We start from the raw sequence: 13,037 nt of genomic DNA, 5'->3' as shown, positions 1-13,037 counted from the left end.
GGCCTTCTCTTCTCTTTCTCTCAGCTCCATAGCTCTCTTGTGGGCCTCCTCTTTGGCTTTTTCTTCTTTTGTAGTCATTTTCCTGTTTTCTTGTGCTGGGTCACACCCCTCTGCAGTTGACTGAAACTGGGATGCACTTAGCTCAGGCTGCTGCTGAGTTAACAGAGACTTTCTAACTAGCTACTCCTGAGGATGTAAAAAGAAAAAAAAAACAATTCAGCTTGTAAATTCCTTTTACCAGTTTGCTCAATGATTGAACCCTTCTCTTAACAAAGGCCCTTGTTAAAAAAACTTAACACCTCTGTCTTCAGGCAAGGAGAGATAAGATATGCATCTACCTTCAGCTCTGCTTTCCAAGCAGCTAGAAGGAAAAAAAAATCTTACTGGCTTTTGGGTTTAAAATGATCCCACCGCTCTGCCACCATGTCAAGGCTGTATCCCCACTTTGAACTTTAGGGTACAAGTGTGGGGGCCTGCATGAGGACTTCTAAGCTTAACTACCAGCTTAGATCTGGTCCGCTGCCACCATTCCCTTCCCTGGGAAGCTTTGAGAAACCTTTCACCAATTCCCTTGTGAATACAGATCCAAACCCCTTGGATCTTAAAACAAGGAGAAATTGACCCTTCCCCCCTCCTTCCTTCCACCAACTCCTGGTGAATACAGATCCAAACCCCTTGGATCTTAAAACAAGGAGAAATTGACCCTTCCCCCCTCCTTCCTTTCACCAACTCCTGGTGAATACAGATCCAACATCCTTGGATCTAAAAACAAGGAAAAATCAATCAGGTTCTTAAAAAGAAGGCTTTTCATTAAAGAAAAAGGTAAAAATCATCTCTGTCAAGTCAGTATGGAAAATAACTTTACAGAGTAATCAAACTTAAAGAGCTCAGAGGACCCCCCTCTAGCCCAGGTTCAAAGTATAGCAAACAAAGATAAACACTCTAGTAAAAGGTACATTTACAAGTTGAGAAAACAAAGTAAAACTAAGACGCCTTGCCTGGCTTTTTACTTACAAGTTTGAAATACGAGAGACTTGTTTAGAAAAATTGGGAGAACCTGGATTGATGTCTGGTCCCTCTCAGTCCCAAGAGTGAACAACCCCTCAAAAAAAGAGCACAAACAAAAGCCTTCCCCCCCTCAAGATTTGAAAGTATCTTGTCCCCTTATTGGTCCTTTGGGTCAGGTGTCAGCCAGGTTACCCGAGCTTCTTAACCCTTTACAGGTAAAAGGATTTTGGAGTCTCTGGCCAGGAGGGATTTTATAATACTGTACACAGGAGAGCTGTTACCCTTCCCTTTATAGTTATGACAGCATCTGTGTGGAGTGTTTGTGCTACAGACCCTGTCATTAATGGTGGGTCCACATACATATAGGCTAGGCATTCATAATATAGCATTAGGGTTGTCAACTTTGTAATATTTAAAAACCAGATGCTCCAGCAGGAATGCTTGAACCTCCTCCACCCCCCGAAGCATTGCCACTTCCCCACAGGCACTGTCCTTGCCCCACCCCTTCCCCAAGGCCCCATCCCCCGTTCGCTCCTTTTCCATCCTTTCCCGATTGCTCACTGCTCTTCCCCTTCCCCCCACCACCGCGCTCCCCAGGTTGGGAGGGATTCGCCTGTGGAGCTGGGTCTGGGAGCTTCAGCCACCCAGTGCAGGTAGGAGGTGGCTCAGGCTGAGTAAGGGTTGGAATGGGTGATGACCAGGCACCTCCCTGCCTCCCCTGTCTGCAGTAACCAGACTTTGGGTGTCTGGTCAGTAGATCTGACTGGACACTATCAGGTCCCCTTAAAGTCCAGTCGAAAACCAGGCACCTGGCCACCCTAAGAAGTTTTCATACTGTAACTTCACAGTTTCAACCAGAATTCATAAGTTATATAGACTGTGACAGACCCAGACCAGTGGGGTACAGGAGTCTGGTAGAGGGCAAATATACTGGTCACTGGATGAGTAGTTTTCTGTTCCCTGAATGACCAGAGAAGGAGTTGCACTAGAGTAATCAGGAACCTGCTAGAACCAGCTAAGGTAGGCAGGCTAATTAGCTCCTTGCGCCTCTTGCTCCCAGCTCCTCACACTCACCCCACAAACTGAAGTGAGCTCCTTTTAAAACCCAGGTGCCCTGATTATCCTGCCTTAATTGATTCTAGCAGCTTCTTCTTAATTGGCTCCAAGTGTCCTGAGAGTGAGAGGGTGTGCTGCTGGAGGACTGAGGAGCACAAGTGTTATCAGACACCAGGAGGAAGGTCCTGTGGTGAGAATAAGGAAGATGTTTGGAGGAGGCCATGGGGAAATAGCCCAGGGAGTTGTAGCTGTCATGCAGCTGTTACAGGAGGCACTATAGACAGCTGCAGTCCACAGGGCCCTGGGCTGGAACCCGGAGTAGAGGGTGGGCCCGGGTTCCCCCCAAACCTCCCAATTGACCTGGACTGTGGGTTCTTCCAGAGGGGAAGGTCTCTGGGCTGTTCCCCAACCCACATGGTGAATCTCTGAGGCAAGAAAATCCGCCAATAAGCGCCGGACCCACCAAGATAGAAGAGGAACTTTGTCACAAGACAGTGCCTTTTCATCACATGGCTATCTTTAATTAGTTTGGCTTGGGCAAGCTGATGTGTGATGGTTGGGTAACAAAACAACATGAGTCAAAATCCATCTCTGAGTTAAACTCTCAGAAGTCAGTGGACTTTTCTTGTAGACTGAAACAGAGCACTAGTTACATGCCATGAAGGGGATTTTCAAAGGAAGCTAAAAGTTGAATTTCTTAGATATTAGAAATTAATTCTGCATTACAGGAGAAATATCTTCTTGAATAACATTATCAATATTTATTAATGAGATTATTTATGGTTCCCATCAGCATTTCATATGTATGAATCAGTTTATCCTCAAAAAAACAGGTGAGGTTGGGAGTTGTTTTTATCCCCATTTTACAGGTTGGGAATTGAGGCACACCCACATTAGGGGCCAGATTTGGAACGGTATTTAGGTGCTCAGTGGGATTTTCCAAAGAATCTAGGAGCCTAAAACTCATCCATTTCAATGGATATTAGGCACGTCTGAAAATCGCACCCGGTACTTAAATACCTTTAAAAATATGGCCCTAAGTGACTTTCCTAAGATCATAAGAAGTCCGTGGCAGAGACAGGAACAAACTCTAGAGCTACTGAATCCCCATCCACTGACTGAACCACAAATTTATTCTTTTCTCTCTAGATTACAGCTGGCTGAAACGTGGAATTTCTGGTTCTCAAGAAATTTAGTTATTTCTAAATTTGTGTTTGCTTGGAATTGGGAGGAAAACAAATGGGGTTCCTGGCACATGATCAGACCACATGGCAAGGATGCCTTGCAGCTGCAGACTCTAGACCCCAGGAGGGCCCCCTGGCCTGGAGCAGACCACATTGCAGAGCTGCCCTGGAGCCGCACACCCTACAATACTAGGTTCCCTGACCCTGAGGCATATCACTGTGTTTCATCAGACAATTTCTGACTAGCTTAGGCTTCCTTTCTATGCCACCTGGAAGTATTCCACAGATCACTAATGCATGGATGCAGATTGCGACTTGTGGGTTGATGGCAAAATTGTCCTTGTGCACGTAACCCACTCCCACTCAGTGTGATGCTCTGTCCCCCTTTTGTTGTGGCTGGGACACATACAGAAGTTGAAGAGTCTGCTCTAGCTTTGCTTAATAAAACTGGCTATTTTAGCTCCTGTAGAGGATGCTCATGCTTTAATACCGGAAGGTCCCAGGATCATTCTCAACTCAGGGGATCTGTGTTACATACATCTGAAATGTGGACTGACACATTCTTTTTGAGGAGTTGTCTGTCTCCATGCGGAGCCACTGTTCCAAAACATTGTCCTGTCTAGTTTTAATTGAGTGCAGAATCACCCTTCCTTCCCCTGGGGAAAACTGTCCTTCACCTCTACCAAACGTAATTACTTGGGCCACTTGAATTCTTTCCTGTGAGCTTGTCTTTTGAAGAATATTTTCCTCAATGCCCTTTTCATGTCCTGATTCCTTAGACTGTAGATCATTGGGTTCAATGTTGGAGTGATTACGCTATACACAACAGCTACAATTTTGTTCATGTTAAAGGAGGATTGGGGCGTTGGGCTCACATACATGAAAATCATAGTCCCGTAGTTCAGAGAGACCACAGTCAGGTGGGAGGTGGACGTAGAGAAAGTTTTATGCTGGCCTTCAGCAGAAGGGATCCTCAATATGGTGATGACAATGTACATATATGAGACCAGAGTGGACAGGAACGTGCTGAGAATCACTAAGGCAAAAAGCACGAATATGGCCTTCTATGTTCTGTATGTGTCCACGCAGGCCAATTTTAGCAGTGGTGGGATGTCACAAAAGAAATGGTTGACCGCGTTGGGGCCACAAAATGGTAAACTGATCACCAAAAAGGCAGCCAGACACCCGCCAATGGTGTCAGACACCTGCCGATCCAGGAACCAATAATCAGCAACATGCATACTCTTTTGCTCATGATGGTTGAGTACCTGAGCAGGTAACATATGGCCAAGTATCTGTCATAGGCCATCACTGCAAGGAGGAAGCACTCAGCCATGACAAGGAAGAAGAAGACGTAAGATTGCAGCAAGCAGCCAACAAAAGGAATAGTTTCACCTCTGTGAGCAGGATGCACAGTAGCTTGGGGACTGTGGTTGAGGTATAGCCCATGTCCAGGAAAGACAGATTCCCCAGGAAGAGGTACATGGGGGTGTGGAGGCGGCTGTCCATCCTGAGGGTGATGATTATAGCAATGTTGCCTGTGATGGAGAGGAGACTAGGAAGAGGGTGAAGAGTGAGACTTGTACCTTTCGGGTGCCATGGAAACCCAGGATAATGAACACTTTCACTGAGCTACTGTTCCATGGATCTACATGCGTGTGTTTTATCATCTACCAGAGAAAGCAGAACAAAAGGGTCAGAAAAATTTTGCAATGCTTTCTACAGATGAATAGAGCATGTCAGGAGATTTTCAACTAAACAGCTTGTGTCAGAAAATGTCAGTTCATCAAACTTTCTCCAATTCAGGATGGAATGTCTGTCCTTTCTGTGGGTCATCTACATCCCAGCTGAGTGCCCTGACCACTATATTGGAGTGTGTGTCTCTCAAGTACCTCTCCTGATGCTGTTTCACGCTGTATAAATAATTAACTAGTCAGTGTGAGAAAGGCAGCGGCTTTGATTCTATAGCGTGGTGGCCAGGGCTTTGTCTGCACTAGCACTTTTGTCAGTCAAACTTTTGTCGGTCAGGGGTATGAAAAAAACACACCTTTGACTAACATAAGTGTCACAGACAAAAGCACTGGTGTGGACAGTGCTATGTTGGTGAGAGACGCTCTCCCACCAACATAGCTACCGCTACTTGTTAAGGGTGGTTTAATTATGCCAGCGAGAGAGTTCTCTCCCATCACCATAGAGTAGCTAAATGGGAGAACTTACAGCTGTATCGCTGTATGCTCCATAGTGTAGACATAGCCTCAGGCACTTGTCTGGATGTGGAAGACAGATAGCCAAACTTCTGCTCTGAATCAGGCGTACAGCAACATACGCACATGTTATACATGCTCCCGTAAGCCCTTCAAAACAATTTCAAAAGCAAAATTTTTAACTTTCTCTCTGTATAAATCTTGATTATTGACCTTTTTAAAATTAATGGAAAATAGAAATCCAAACACCCTAGGTGACTTTGAAAAAAAATCTGCCTTAATAGAAATAGGTTCATAGAATCTCCACAAGTACATTAGCTAGGATTGCAAATTATAAAGGAAGTCAACTCTCATGTTTCAAGGCACAAACCATCCAAAGCTGAGGGGGTCAGGGAGAAACATCTCCTCTGGGCAGGAAATATTATTGCTGCACCATCCTCTGAACTGTGTGGCACTGATCACTGTGAGTGGAAGGCTATTGAAGTGGCTCACCGATTTGACTAGGCGTTAAGAACGTAGGAATTACCATGACGGTTCTAATCAGAGTTGCAGTGGCCAGCACCTTACAAGTTCAGAAGCTGATGGCAGGCAGGAATTTACAATAAAAATAAATTCTGCATTCCAGACACTTAATCCCAAAGAGTAGCTGCTAAAGTAAAATCTAACATGCGTACCATGCACATGAAAGCATCTCTGCTTTCTCTAAGTTCTCAAGATAAATGATCAGACAACCCAAAGATGTGGGCTATATAGCAAGGTAACAAGTGAGTCACAAGATGTAACTCTAACCAAAATGAGTTCAAATAAGAAAACAAAAATATTTATTCATCTCCTGGGTTCTTTTCACAATCCTCCCGATTGCTTCCTCTCAGCAGCAGGACTCTGGTTCTGACATACCATAAAGTTTAAGGGCCTATTTCAAGTGTACTTCATGTCTCAGGAGGCACAGTCAATAAGGCACCTCCTGGGATAGAAACTCTGCAGGAAGATCATTGATTTTATTTCTGTTGGCATGAGCAGGTTGATAAGGAAAAGTGATCCTTATGTTCTAGGGATACGGTCCTAGTGAAGGCACTTCAGAAAGGGATAGATAGATAGATATGAATGAAATTCAGAAATTCCATCCCAACTTGGGACAAAAAGTTGAAATTTCCTTACAATTATCTACACACAATTTTTATATGGACATATTATGGACACAGTTGTAGTGTTATAAAGGGGTGGACATCAGCCTAAGGCAGTTTTGAAAACCCAAATTTATGAACCTAACTTTAGGCTCTTCTCTTTCCATGTTTAATCCATGATTATTATTTTAAATCATTTCAGTGGAAGAGAATAATATCACAGCAATGATAACCTGCAGGAAATATGGCATATTTTAATACAAACACAATATAATCTGTGTACACATGCACAGAAAAAAACCCCACATTGAGTGTGTTGTCTTATTCATGGATGGGTGTATGGATTAGAATCATAGAATATCAGAGTTGGAAGGGACCTCAAGAGGTCATCTAGTCCAACCCCCTGCTCAAAGCAGGACCAATTCCCAGCTAAATCATCCCAGCCAGGGCTTTGTCAAGCCAGGCCTTAAAAACCTCCAAGGAAGGAGACTCCACCACCTCCCTAGGTAACGCGTTCCAGTGCTTCACCACCCTCCTAGTGAAATAGTTTTTCCTGATATCCAACCTGGACCTCCCCCACTGCAACTTGAGACCATTGCTCCTTGTTCTGTCATCTGCCACCACTGAGAACAGCCGAGCTCCATCCTCTTTGGAACCCCCCTTCAGGTAGTTGAAGGCTGCTATCAAATCCCCCCTCATTCTTCTCTTCTGGAGACTAAACAATCCCAGTTCCCTCAGCCTCTCCTCATAAGTCATGTGCTCCAGACCCCTAATCATTTTTGTTGCCCTCCGCTGGACTCTTTCCAATTTTTCCACATCCTTCTTGTAGTGTGGGGCCCAAAACTGGACACAGTATTCCAGATGAGGCCTCACCAATGTCGAATAAAGGGGAACGATCACGTTCCTCGATCTGCTGGCAATGCCCCTACTTATACAGCCCAAAATGCCGTTAGCCTTCTTGGCAACAAGAGCACACTGTTGACTCATATCCAGCTTCTCGTCCACTGTGACCCCTAGGTCCTTTTCTGCAGAACTGCTACCTAGCCATTCGGTCCCTAGTCTGTAACAGTGCATGGGATTCTTCCGTCCTAAGTGCAGGACTCTGCACTTGTCCTTGTTGAACCTCATCAGGTTTTTTTCGGCCCAATCCTCTAATTTGTCTAGGTCCCTCTGTATCCGATCCCTACCCTCTAGTGTATCTACCACGCCTCCTAGTTTAGTGTCATCTGCAAACTTGCTGAGAGTGCAGTCCACACCATCCTCCAGATCATTAATAAAGATATTAAACAAAACCGGCCCCAGGACCGACCCTTGGGGCACTCCGCTTGAAACCGGCTGCCAATTAGACATGGAGCCATTGATCACTACCCGTTGAGCCCGACGATCTAGCCAGCTTTCTATCCACCTTACAGTCCATTCATCCAGCCCATACTTCTTTAACTTGGCGGCAAGAATACTGTGGGAGACCGTATCAAAAGCTTTGCTAAAGTCAAGGAATAACACATCCACTGCTTTCCCCTCATCCACAGAGCCAGTTATCTCATCATAGAAGGCAATTAGGTTAGTCAGGCACGACTTCCCCTTCGTGAATCCATGCTGACTGTTCCCGATCACTTTCCTCTCCTCTAAATGTTTCATAATTGATTCCTTGAGGACCTGCTCCATGATTTTTCCAGGGACTGAGGTGAGGCTGACTGGCCTGTAGTTCCCCGGATCCTCCTTCTTCCCTTTTTTAAAGATGGGCACTACATTAGCCTTTTTCCAGTCATCTGGGACCTCCCCCAATTGCCATGAGTTTTCAAAAATAATGGCTAATGGCTCTGCAATCTCACCCGCCATCTCCTTTAGCACCCTCGGATGCAGCGCATGCGGCCCCATGGACTTGTGCATGTCCAGTTTTTCTAAATAGTCTCGAACCACTTCTTTCTCCACAGAGGGTTGGTCACCTTCTCCCCATGCTGTACTGCCCAGTGCAGCAATCTGGGAGCTGACCTTGTGTGTGAAGACAGAGGCAAAAAAATCATTGAGTACATTAGCTTTTTCCACATCCTCGGTCACTAGATTGCCTCCCTTATTCAGTAAGGGGCCCACACTTTCCTTGATTTTCTTTTTGTTGCTAACATACCTGAAGAAACCCTTCTTGTTACTCTTAACATCTCTTGCTAGCTGCAACTCCAAGTGTGATTTGGCCTTCCTGATTTCACTCCTGCACGCCTGAGCAATATTTTTATACTCCTCCCTGGTCATTTGTCCAATCTTCCACTTCTTGTAAGCTTCTTTTTTGCGTTTAAGATCAGCAAGGATTTCACTGTTTAGCCAAGCTGGTCGCCTGCCATATTTACTATTCTTTCTACACATCGGGATGGTTTGTTCCTGCAACCTCAATAAGGATTCTTTAAAATACAGCCAGCTCTCCTGGACCCCTTTGCCCTTCATGTTATTCTCCCAGGGGATCCTGCCCATCTGTTCCCTGAGGGAGTCAAAGTCTGCTTTTCTGAAGTCCAGGGTCCGTATTCTGCTGCTCTCCTTTCTTCCTTGTGTCAGGATCCTGAACTCGACCATCTCATGGTCACTGCCTCCCAGGTTCCCATCCACTTTTGCTTCCCCTACTAGTTCTTCCCTGTTTGTGAGCAGCAGGTCAAGAAAAGCTTTGCCCCTAGTTGGTTCCTCCAGCACTTGCACCAGAAAATTGTCCCCTACACTTTCCAAAAATTTCCTGGATTGCCTGTGCACCGCTGTATTGCTCTCCCAGCAGATATCAGGGTGATTAAAGTCTCCCATGAGAACCAGGGCCTGCGATCTAGCAACTTCTGCTAGTTGCCAGAAGAAAGCCTCATCCACCTCATCCCCCTGGTCTGGTGGTCTATAGCAGACTCCAACCACAACATCACCCTTGTTGCTCCCACTTCTCAACTTTATCCAGAGACTCTCAGGTTTTTCTGTAGTTTCATACCGGAGCTCTGAGCAGTCATACTCCTCTCTTTGATTCATCTCTTAGACTGCCCTGGTTAAAGATTTGGTCTCCTAAGGGCTATGAGCATTTGAAGACCCTAAGAGCATATGAGAAACAATTCCAGTTTATGGAAAGTTCCTTTATTAACAAATGCAGATCAACTACCCCATAGATACTAAAATACAATAGCAGATAAAATGCTTAGCCCCATATACAGCCTCACTCACATCTCCTGCTGGGGTGACACTGGAGAATCAGTCATTATTCTCATCTTCATCACACAGCTGGCATCCTGGAATCTCCCCATGCATTTCTTCCTCCCAACCCACAGCACACAGGCTGGACAAGACATTATATCCTGAGTCACATTTGCAACAACTAAGGCTCATACCTATGCTTATCGGTGTCAACTTCCTTGTCCTTATTTGCACCTCCACATCCCATAAACTTTAGGGTGCTCTGCTTTTCATAGGTTATCATCCTAGTTCTCTTATTCCCATTAGCACTGAGGTATAGAAGTTCCTATGGTAACCTGTGGAATAGCCTCACCAGGAGAGCTTGAGGGAGCCCCACATCAGGATGGCCCCTAGCCCAGGGGTGAGGCAACTCAGCTGAGAGGTAACCTGTTAAAATTCCTCAGCTGGAGGTGGGGTCTTAAACTGGGGGTCTTCTGCACCCCAGGTGAGTACCTGATTCACAGGACTGAAAGTTATGAGGGAGCTTCCCCTCCCCACCCCCACTATTTTGTGTAAGCAGGTGACGGGGATAGATCACTTGATGATTACCTGTTCTGTTAATTCCCTCTGGGGCACCTGGCATTGGCCACTGTTGGAAGACAGGATGCTGGGCTAGATGGACCTTTGGTCTGACCCAGTATGGCTATTCTTATGTTCTTAAGTTAAGCTAACGGATAGGGGCACAAGCTGATAGGTGAGCTCTGAGCATGTGGACCAGAAGGGGTCCTGCTGGCGAGATAGTCAGAGGAATATTTACTGTCTCCTGGTTTGTGCGTTGCCCTGGGCTTTGGCAGGAGATAGGCCACCAGGCGCCTAGATGGTGGGTGTGAGGCCACACTGCATATGCATGGAAACAGAAACATAGGCACCTAGGGACTGTACTGCAAAAACATAGGTGCCAAGCAGGGTTTGGCAGTAGCTGAGCAGGGATTTTGTGAATCCCTGTGAGCCCTGATTCTGGGATTTTAGGAGCCTAAAGTGGCAGTCAGATGTGTAAGTCTGTTTGTGTCTCTAGCCCTTAGTCTCCATTGAAAATCCCATATACAATGACCAATTTCCTTTTTCAAACTGATATGCAGAGTTGGTTGGAAAATGGAATTTCCCTTCTATGGGAAATTCAGCATTGCAATATTTGTTAACCAACATGGCAACATTTCCCACAGACCAAAAATCCAAAAAGAGTTTCAAATCAGGAGATTTTTTGTTTGATAATGTAGAGCCTTTTTTTATAATGTCAAAATATTTTGGTTCAATGTGATAAACATTTTATTTCATAATGACAAAAATGTCTTATGTTAGATAAAATACTATACATTATCTATAATATTAAATATATGGGACAGTGGAACAATGGAAATGGAACAGATGCCTAAGGAGGTTGTGGAAGCTTTTTCACTGGAAGTTTTCAAAAGAATGCTGGGTAGCCACCTCTCTTGGGTAGTTTAGATCCAAAAATCCTGCATCTTGGCAGGGGGTTAGACTAGATGACCCTTGCAATACCTTCTAACCTTATAAAACAATACTAAAGGTGATATTTTAGTATAAAAGTTGACAAAATAATTGTAATGATAATCTTGAAATAAAATATTTTTATCTTATTGAAGTGAAATGTTTCAACATTAGGTAAATATGTTTTCAGGTAATCAAAATGAAATGAGAAACCCTAAAGAAGTTGTTTCATTTTTTCCCCCATTTAAAACTTTGTGCTCAAATAGACATGCCCCAGGCAAAATGTTGCAATTTTGATCAAACTCAATTTTCAGATGGAAAACAACTCAATGGAAAAGATCTTCAACAAGCTCTGCTGATATGGCCTTTGGATGATGTCAAGGCTGGATCCCCACTTTGAACTTTAGGGTACAAATGTAGGGGCCTGCATGAAAACTTCTAAGCTTAACTACCAGCTTAGCTCTGGTTCTGCTGCCACCATTTCAATGGATTCCATTCCTGGGAAACCTTGAAAAACCTTCACCAAATCCCTGGTGAATACAGATTCAAACCCCTTGGATTTCAAAACAAGGAGAAATTAACCATTCCCCCTCCTTCCTCCCACCAACTCCTGGTGAATCAAGATCCAAACCCCTTGGATCTAAAACAAGGAGAAATTAACCATTCCCCTCCTTCCTCCCACCAACTCCTGGTGAATTAAGATCCAAACCCCTTGGATCTTGAACAAGGAAAAATCAATCAGGTTCTTAAAAAGAAGGTTTTTAATTAAAGAAAAAGGTAAAAATCATCTCTGTAAAATCAGTATGGAAATTAACCTTACAGGGTAATCAAACTTAAAGAGCTCAGAGGACTCCCCTCTAGTCTCAGGTTCAAAGTACAGCAAACAAAGATAAACACTCTAGTAAAAGGTACATTTACAAGTTGAGAAAAACAAAGGAAAACTAACACGCCTTGCCTGGCTATTTACTTACAAGTTTGAAATAGGAGAGACTTGTTTAGAAAGATGTGGAGAACCTGGATTGATGTCTGGTCCCTCTCAGTCCCGAGAACAAACACACTCCCAAACAAAGAACACAAACAAAAACCTTCCCCCCCAAGATTTGAAAGTATCTTGTCCCCTTATTGGTCCTTTAGGTCAGATGCCAGCCAGGTTACCTGAGCTTCTTAACCCTTTACAGGGAAAAGGATTTTGGAGTCTCTGGCCAGGAGGGGTTTTATAGTACTGTACACAGGACAGCTATTACCCTTCCCTTTATAGTTATGACAGATGATGTTACAGTTAGAAATATTTCTCTCTAGAACTGAGATGTTCCTTAATTAGAGCCAATCAAACAACAGGGGAATAAAGATGGGGACTTGGAAATCTTCTAATGACATTTGAAATTTCATTGAGAAGTTAAAAATTCCAAAAATTCCATGAGCTCTGTTGATTTGTAACAAATAAGAAAAATATTTTGCAAAAAATATTGTCACTTTTCACACTTTATCATAATTCAAAAAAAATCAGGGAAAATCAAATTTTTGAAAATTACAACAAACTCCATTTTAATAGGGACTATGTATACAAAAATGTGAACAAAAATGGGGGTAAATAATTGCAGATGGTTTTGTATTGAAATTCAATATCTACATAAAATATCATAGAAATATTAAATTCGAAATATTTTAACTAGTTCAATATGAAGGATTTATCCTTAGAGCTTCCCATTAGGGGACACGTCCCTCAGTACTCAAGATGACTCTCAGGGTATATTCCAATAAGGGAGATTTCTCTTTAGAGCGGAGCTATTCCTTGGTGTACTGTCCAACTGGAAGAAAATTGC

The 13,037-nt window shown here is 43.9% G+C and overlaps 1 pseudogene; it reads right to left on the bottom strand.

The window, feature by feature from the left end:
* Positions 1-3,940: 3,940 nt before the first annotated feature.
* LOC117886074 lies at positions 3,941-4,918 on the bottom strand (annotated as a pseudogene).
* Between the last annotated feature and the right edge of the window lie 8,119 nt (positions 4,919-13,037).

The sequence above is a fragment of the Trachemys scripta genome, chromosome 12 (genome assembly GCF_013100865.1).
Source record: "Trachemys scripta elegans isolate TJP31775 chromosome 12, CAS_Tse_1.0, whole genome shotgun sequence".
Taxonomy (NCBI): Eukaryota; Metazoa; Chordata; order Testudines; family Emydidae; genus Trachemys; species Trachemys scripta.
This window is presented reverse-complemented; position numbering and strand designations above follow the sequence as displayed.